Source organism: Hypanus sabinus, chromosome 5 (assembly GCF_030144855.1).
Source record: "Hypanus sabinus isolate sHypSab1 chromosome 5, sHypSab1.hap1, whole genome shotgun sequence".
NCBI lineage: Eukaryota > Metazoa > Chordata > Chondrichthyes > Myliobatiformes > Dasyatidae > Hypanus > Hypanus sabinus.
The window spans coordinates 10,692,648-10,702,449 of NC_082710.1; positions in this window are offsets into that span (position 1 = coordinate 10,692,648).

Sequence of the window (9,802 nt, forward strand, 5' to 3'; positions counted from 1 at the left end):
TCTTAGAGATAATGGAATTGGCTGGATTTTTCACGTATGCAGTCCCTCAAAACATCATAGCATACAGTGAAATGTGCCATTTGCATTATATCAGACCAGTGACAACTGTGATGGGCAGGTGTCACCACTCTTACGGTGCAGGCATAGCACACCCACAACTCACTAACCTTAACCTGAACTCGTTTGGAATGTGGGAGGAAACCTACATGTTCACAGGGAGAATGTACAAACTCCTTACAGAGAACAACAGGAACTGAACCTGCAGCACTAGCACAGTAAAGCATTGTGCTAACCACGATGCTACTGTGACACCGGAAAGGTAACTCTACCATCAACGTCAGGAATCAAACCCTGATCTTACAACTGGCGCTGTAAAGTGATTGCATTAACCACTACATTAATGTGCCACTCATGAACACTACCTCATTATTTTGCTCACTTTTTGCACTTTTTTGGTATTTTTTTATATATTCTTATTGCAATTTATAGTTTTTTTAATGTACTATACTGTATTGCTGCCGCAAAGCAATACATTTCATGTCATTCAGTAGTGTGCAAAAGACTTAGGCACATATATATAGCTGGGATGCTAAGACTTTTGAATAGTACTATAGCAATTTTATGTATTCCACTGTACTGCTGCCTCAAAAAAAAACAAATTTCACGATACATGTGAGTGATAATTAACTCAATTCTGATATGGGTCTCTAGTGTACACTGAGATTGGGAAGGGAACAAGGAGAGGGGAATTATGGTTGGGAAAAGGGAAGAGAGAGGGGAGGGGAGTGGGAAACACTAGAGAGACAATCTGTAATGATTAGTAAAGCAATTGTTTGGATTCAACTGATCTTGCCTGGTGTCTCAGGGCTGGGTGTGTCTGCACCCGCATCACCCCCTTCACACCTGCCTCCTTCTCTGTCACATGTCCCACACCCCTCCTGCAGTGCACCACCCTCGCTGTTCCCATATCCTTTGCTCCCGCCAGATTTATAAACTTGTTCTCCTTTCCATGTTGACAAATACAGTACAGTACTAGGATCCCTAGGTACATATGTGTATGTGCCAAACACTTTTACACAGAACTGTATATCAGTCAAGTCAACTCAAGTCAGGTTACTTTTTATTGTCATTTCGACCATAACTGCTGATATAGTACATAGTAAAAATGAGACAACAGTTTTTCAGGACCATGGTGTTATATGACACAGTACAAAAATTAGACTGAACTACATAAAAAAACAACACAAAAAAAAAACACTACACTAGACTACAGACCTACCCAGGACTGCATAAAGTGCACAAAACAGTGCAGGCATTACAATAAATAATAAACAAGACAATAGGGCAGTAAGGTGTCAGTCCAGGCTCTGGGTATTGAGGAGTCTGATAGCTTGGGGGAAGAAACTGTTACATAGTCTGGTCGTGAGAGCCCGAATGCTTCAGTGCTTTTTCCCAGATGGCAGGTGGGAGAAGAGATTGTATAAGGGGTGCCTGGGGTCATTCATAATGCTCTTTGCTTTGTGGATGCAGTGTATAGCGTAAATGTCTGTAATGGTGGGAAGAGAGACCCCGATGATCTTCTTAGCAGACCTCACTATCCGCTGCAGGGTCTTGCGATCCGAGATGGTGCAATTTTTGAACCAAGCAGTGATGCAGCTGCTCAGGATGCTCTCAATACAACCCCTGTAGAATCTGACGAGGATGGGGGGTGGGAGATGGACTTTCCTCAGCCTTCATAGAAAGTAGAGATGCTGCTGGGCTTTCTTTGCTATGGAGCTGGTGTTGAGGTACCAGGTGAGATTCTCCGCCAGGTGAACACCAAGAAATTTGGTGCTCTTAATGATCTTATCCAAGGAGCCGTCAATGTTCAGCGGGGAATGGTCGCTCCGTGCCCTCCTGAAGTCAACAACCATCTCTTTTGTTTTGTTCACATTCAGAGACAGGTTCAGGCTCTGCACCAGTCTGTTAGCCGCTGCACCTCTTCTTTGTAAGCTGACTTGTCGTTCTTGCTGATGAGACCCACCACGGTTGTGTCATCAGCGGACTTAATAATGTGGTTCGAGCTGTGTGTTGCAGCACAGTCATGGGTCAGCAGAGTGAACAGCAGTGGACTGAGCACACAGCCCTGGGGGGCCCCCGTGCTCAGTGTGATGGTGTTGGAGATGCTGCTCCCGATCCGGACTGACTGAGGTCTCCCAGTCAGGAAGTCTAGGATCCAGTTGCAAAGGGAGGTGAAAATAGATGCCTGATTCTGATATCAAATGGACGCAGGTCCATATTCCAGCATGAATTTCGCAAGCTAGGTTTATGATGAATGCAAGCAAATAGGAATTCTCTTTCAGATTAAATACAGCAATGTGGGCAAAACGGCAGAATGATGGCAAGTTTAACAGTGCAAACAGAAGTAATGCAAAAAGGAATGCTGAAGTGACAATAACGGAGTAAACCAGAATGGTACAATTAAGTGTCTAAGAGCAGGGCAGTGGAATACCTCCAGGAGGGGGAAATGAAAGAGGTGATTGGTTCAGAAGGCTGAGCTGTTCTCAAGTTCAGTCATATGGCTCTCAAGTTCCTGCACCTTCTCCCCGATACATTCCCAGTAGCTGTGTGTTGTACAGAAACAAGAAGGAAACCTGAATAATGACATCACATGCATAGCATGTCTCTAAGTTTTGTTGGTTGAGCTCCAAATGTTGTGGTGTGGCAGATTCCCAACCAGTGGAGGAAACATTAAGTTATATCTAAGAATATCAAGAGAGCATCATTAGCATGACTGAGCCACACCATGAGAAAGATCATTTTGGCAGTGGTTGAGGCAGATACATTAGAGACATTTAAGAGATCCTTAGATGGGCACATGGATGATAGAAAAATGGAAGGCTCTGTAGGAGAGAACTATTCCGAGTCTGATCTCAGAATTGATTAATAGGTCAACACAACATTGGGACCGAAGGCCTTGTATTGTGCTGTAGTGTTCTATGATCAAACACACAAGGATTCCGCTAACAGCAGTAAATGAGAGACAGCTTTAAATAATCATAGAATGCGGAAAACCCATGTCAGTCACAGTTAACTTGACAAGTTTACACAGAAAGCACAAGGACTTAATGACTCCAGTTAAGACACCAATGAGTAAATACAGATAGTCGAGAAACCGAGAAGCCCAACGCTCCACGGCATGTCATAAAGGCTCGCAGAGCTCATGACATCAAACTGTTCTGTTATAGCAGGAGGAGCTGTTGTATACATGTTTGGGACAGGTTTCACTTTTATTGGCACCAAGTGGTACATCCATGTATTGACACAAAGTGGGTGAACTCACTCTTCAGGTGCAAATAGAAGGTATGCAGAGTGAAACGTACTTCTGGATTCAAACAAGAGGTGAAGAGAGTTTTTGCCCCCTCCTACTACCATTAAGAGGATTGAGGTCTCACTGAAAGAGGACAATGCTTGGCGCAAAGGTGTGTTGTTTCTCTCAGCAGGGTCCAAGAATGGAAACCACTATCTAAACAATCCTCCAGAAGCCACCCCCCATTGACAACCTCGTATAAGACTTTCTGCCTCCTCATCAGCAATATTTGCCTGAATCCTGTTGGTCTACCAGCACAGTGAGATGATCTTGGAGGAATGTTGCCTTCTGGCACATTCCAGGCCACAGGAGTACATGCGGAGGGAAATATCGAAGCTTGGTGCAGTCACTGCAAAGGCTCAGCAGGGAAGGAGCACAGAATAGAATTTATCCCCTACTGGAGAGGGAGAGGCCGGGTCGAGTGAGAAAGTTCTGCAATTATTGTAGTACTGTACTACCCCAGGAGGTCACAAGTGCCAATACTGCTCTTGATTTTAAGGGATGTAATGGAATGCTGCTTACCACATTGACTATGGATGTAAGAATGGAAAGGCATTGCACAGTTTATTCTTGTAAATAATTCAGTTAAAATATCATGTATTACACTCAACAGATACACCTGGAGAAAATCTGTTTAAGAAGCAGCTGCACTACATGAGAGTGACCTTCACTGAGCCACAGAGAACTGTTGTGTATTTAGTATTTCAGTAATATTTGAATAATCTTATATATATAGTACATTGGTTGATTAAGCATTCTTGTTCATTTAAATAATTAAATTATGGGTTATATGTACAAATACATGAATTGTATATGTCATCACGCTACGGGATAAGTGTGCGTCTCACTTAGAGTAAACACAAAGTTAGACCCACATTCCCAGACTCCCAAGTCTTCCTTTGAGTTAGTTTAATGTTTTGAAGGTGCAAACGTAACAAGAACAAGTGGCAGCTACGAAAGGAGAGACTGAACAACCAAAACCAACCACACACCACAGCCATCACTTACTTGTGCCCATACTTCACCACAAAATGTGGATCCCAGTTTGGCTTCTCTAGCCTCCTGAGGGCCCACCAATAAACAACTCTTTAGGAGAACATCTGACTCAACTACTTCACGTGTACCTCAATTAGCCACAAGTAATTGTCAGTTGAAAGACATTTAGTTGGGATAAAACTTGTTGTGAATAAAAACTTAATGAATCAATTAGATGAGGTGATACTAAGTAAAAAAACTTCTTAATTCTGCACTTAATTTTGATCTTGTGATCGTTTTCTCCTCTCTCACTGTTGCCGGGCAGAGTTTGTGCTTCATTGCTTCATTCAGTTATTTGTAGCTTCTCTAACAACTAGTTCGTCTGTTGGTAATTTTAAATGTCACTAAATATCAAACAGAAGTATTTATTTAATTTAAATTCTGTGTGGATCCCAGCATGCTAAAACAGGCTTAATTACAACGTTCAAATTACAGAAGGCAACATATTAGATCATTGTTCCACCCCGACCATCTCTCCACAGCCTACACTTTGTTTAGTCTGATTAGGTGGCAGACTGTTCTGTTTCCATGGGATTTACTTGTACAAGTCAGCTTTCTGCAGTCTGGCATAGATTCCAGACAATTACTCCATTCACTTCAGCAGAAACCTCAGAAAAACCGAACGAAAATGCTGGAAACTTCGGGAAACATTCAGCAGGTCAACCAGCATTTGTGGAGAAATGGTTAATCTGTGGGTGGAATATTAACTGCTTCTTTTGCCACAGAGGCTGCCTGACATGCTGAGTGTTACGAGCAGTTTCAGTTTTCACCTCAGAAAGAACAGAGAACATAAACCTGCACGGCTGTCTACAGGTCCTTTGGCCCATGATGTTGTGTCAATGCTTTAACATATTCTAAGATCAATCTAACCTTTATCTTCCACGTAGTCCTCCAGGTAGCATAGTGGTTAGCAAAACACTTTAAAGTACAGGCAAGCCAAGCTCAATTCCAGCTGCTGTCTGTAAGGAGTTTATGAGTTCTCCGGGGTTTCCTCCAGGTGATTCGGTTTCCTCCCACAGTTCACAGGTATACCGGTCGGTAGGTTAATTGGTCTTTGCCAAATTGCCCCATGATTAGGCTAGGACTAAACTGGGGCATTGCTGGGTAGCATAGCTTAAAGAGCTGGAAGGGTGTATTCCATGCTGTATCTGAATAAATAAATAAAAATCTTTTCTATCATCCACACGTCTGTCTAAGAGTCTCTTACACTTCCCATCCAACCATACTGGCTTGAGCATCATGCACTCAGACTCATTAAAAAAGAACAGGTAAAAAATGCTAAAGAAACGGTAAGGTTGCCAGATGTGCCACAAGGCACGGAGAGAAATAACTACCTAATCCAGGCACCATCCTGATAAATCTCCTCAGCACCTTAACTATGACAATTAATAAATTAAAATTAAAATCTGCTCCATACTTAGCCCACTCCTTTGCTCTCTCTACACTCATGACTGTGAGACTAGGTGATGCACCATCAATAACTCTCGGAGACGGGAGGCAAACGATAGGACTGAGGGGGGAGCAGTGCCTCCAACCGACTTTATACCGGGGTCAGTGGGAGGAGCCACAGGAGCAGACAGCAGAGGGGCGTGTCCAGACAGGTATATGTAGTTCACCACACTAGGCATTGCTCAAATGCCATCTACAAATTAACTGATGACACAACTGCTGTCGGCAGAATCTCAGATGCTGTTGAGAAGATTCTCGGGAATGAGAAAGACCAGAACAACCTTGCACAGACCGAAGAATTGATTGCAGACTGCTGGAAAAGGGAGTCAGGAGAACAGGCACCAGTGCTCATCCTCAGTGGAAGAGGTGTCAAGGATGTCAAAGGTGTCAGGATTCCAGGATCCATCCTGGGCACAAAATATTGATGCAATCATGAAGAAGGCACACTGGTGGCCATATTTCACTAAGAGTTAAGGCTATGTCTTCAAAGACTCCTGCAAGTTTCTACAGATATACAGAGGAGAGCATTCTGAACAGGCTTATATGGAGGCTTCAATGCACAGAATCACAGCAGACTGTGAGGGCTGTAAACTCACACAGATCTGTCACGGGCACAGCTCTCCCACCATTGAGAAAATCTTCAAGATGTAGTGCTTCAAGGAGGGGGCATCCATTATTAAGGACCCTCATCATCTAGGACATGCCCTCTTTACATTACAACCATCAGGGAGGAGGTATAGGAGCCTGAAAATGCACACTCAATGTTTAAGGAACAACTTCTTCACCTCCGTCATCAGATTTCTGAATGGTCCATGAACGTATGAACACTGCCTCACCATTTTGTTCTCTTTTTGATCTATTTATATATTTTTGTATATTCTTCTTGTAACTTTTATGTAGGGCACTCAGCTGCTGCCACAAAACTACACATTTCATAAACACAAGGAATTTGACAAATGTTGGAAACCTTGAGCAACACGTACAAAGCACTAAAGGAACTCAGCAGGTCAAGCAGCATCTATGGAAAGGAATAAACAATCAACATTTTAGATTGGGACATTGACTGTTTATTCCCTTCCATAAATTGCATGGCATGCAGTATGTCAGTGAAAATAAACCTGATTCTGATTGTCATTCTAACTTTGATTGCCGGCCAGCTTCAGAGCTATTTTGAATCTCCCAAACTGGAAATCACTTTTCTATTAGGTAGGGTGATTAGGCACTTGGCTTTAAGGCATTGGCCAACGAGCTGTGAGTCCCAAGTAGATGTGCCAGGACTGCTGAGACCATCAGTGATTAGACAAGCCCCAGTGAATCTGGCAAGTTAAATTTTCAGCTGAAAAAGATCTCTATCTGATAGGATTTGCATCAGCTCTCACACAAACCCTGTACAGTGCAGGTTATACACAAACATTTTCAGTCGATAAGTATTAGAATTGCATCTGAAGAAATGAACCCTGTAATTACAGCTTGAAAGTGATCAGCATACATACTTTATGCCTTCAAAACCACATCAACATCAAACAGCAGCATATATTCACCAAGGCAACTGATCACCATTTTGAACTTTCTCATAAACTGGAAGTCTGAGGTTTTATTGAAGGTTTCTATTGTGTTTATTTGTTCTTCAAAAGTAAATTTAATAAAGTCCCAGAAATATTAAAAAAAATCTCCCATATCCTTTATCCACGACTATGCAAAGCAGACAGCTGTAGTGCATCTCCAGGGATATAAAACGACACAATTTAGGCAGTTATGCCTTTGAGTTTGTGTCATGGACGTAGGCTTTACACTATTTCCCTGTTGGAAGTATGAGAGTGGATTTGACAAATCTGGGATTTAGAAGCATTAATCCTACTTGCCGGATTTTTAATTGTTCTGGGGAAAGCAAGTCTTGTCCCTCCCCGCGTTATAAATGAGGAGTCAGGAGTATCAATGAAGGTCTATGTAATTCAGGATTTGCGTTAACATCTCCTCTGGGTAAATCCAGATTAATTCTTAAACCAATTAAAGCATACTGAAAACAATAGCAGCATTGTATATGAGAAGGGGACATGCCCTCTTCTCATTACCATCAGGAAGGAGGTACAGGAGCCTGAAAACACACGTACAACATTTTAGGAACAGCTTCTTCCCTCAGTCATCAGATCTCCTCACTATTTTGCTCTCTCTCTATCTATATTATATATACAGTATATAATACATTTTAAAAATATACATAGTGCAATACTGTACCATACTAAACACTGTATAATATATATTACAATAAGAATGTAAACACAATGTAATTGTAATTTACAGTTTTTTATGCATTACACTGCACTGCCACTGCAAAACAACAAATTACACAACATATGTCAGTGATGATAAACCTTGATTTTGATTCTAATTTTTGATTCTGTCACTGTTATGTGTTGCCCGTGTTAAGAATGTTTTCCAAATATCGAGATTTTATTTAGTTGAAAAACTGTAAAGGTAAAACAGCAGATTTCCATCAGAGAATTTCAATTATGTATTTTAGCTGAGCACGTACAGGCACAAATAGATGTCAGCACTTCTGCTTGAAGTGTGTGTGTGTTCCACTGAAAGACTTTAATAACTAGAACACCCGTTCTTAACAAATGCGCTGCTCTAATATTCCATTAGATTCATTGAGTCATGGAACACTACATCACAGAAACAGGCCATCCAGCCCATGTGGACTGTGCTGTACTGTTATTCCATCTTGCCTCATTGCCCTGCACTGGACCATGTCCCATAATACCCCATCTATTTATTTATTCAACCTTCTCTTAGATGTGGAAATGGAACTGCATCCACAACTTGCGCTGGATGCTCTGTTTTTCATTCCCCCCTCATTTTATGAGATCGTTGGTGCCTTCTTACTTTCTGGGAAAACCTCCTGAACTTTTAAGGAAGAATAAATGTGTTTGTTTCAGCTGCAAAAGGGATCAGGTTATTTCCAATTGTAAAATGAATGCACATGAGCAAAAGACATGTCAGGTTAATCAAATGTGGAAGCTTTAAGAGAGGGTGCAGAAGAGATTTACGAGGATGCTGTCTGGATTCGAGAGTGTGTCTTATGAGGAAAGGTTAAGTGAGCTAGACCTTTTCTTATTGGAATGAAAGAGGATGTGAGGTGATTTGATAGAGATGGTACAAGATGATGAGGCATAGATAGAGTGGATAAACATAGACCTTTCCCAGGGTGAAAATGGCTAATACTAGGGGACAAGTTTAAGGTGATTTGAGTAAAGGATAGGAGGGATGTCAGAGGTAAGTGTTTTTATACAGAGTGATGGGTGTCTGGAATGGCCTGCCACTGATTGTGGTAGAGGCAGATATATTAGAGATATTTAAGAAACCCCTATTGATAGAAAAGCGAAGGACTATGTTGGAGGAAAAGGTTAGTTTAATCCTCTCACTTCTAATTAATTAGGGATTCATTTTAACATTTATAAAAAACATTCAAATTTCTATTTGTGAAAATATTGCCCCTCTTCTCAATTAGTTGTTATTAATTTTGTGGGGTGGGCGTGGGTAGAGGAGTGTATGTTAGCACTGAGGTCAAATTTCCATGGGGGGGGGTGGTCTCTCTGCAAATGAAAAAATACCTTGTTTCACTGATTTAATACATTTTCCCCAACTTTCTGCTGTCTGCTGGTTGTTAATGCAAATGATGCTTTTCAATGTATGTTTCATAGAATATTGAACGCTACAGCACAATGTACAAAGTGTCTCAACCTTTCAACCTACTCTAAGATCAATCTAATCCTTCCCTGCTACATAGTGCTTCACTTTTCTATCATCCATGTACCTAACTAAGAGTTTCTTAAACGTCACTGATGTAACTGCCTCGACCACCACCCCTGGCAGGTGACCCATGCCTCCACCATTCTCTGTGTAAGGAATGTATCACTGACAACTTCCTATACTTTCCTCCTATCATCTTAAAATTATGCCCCTTGT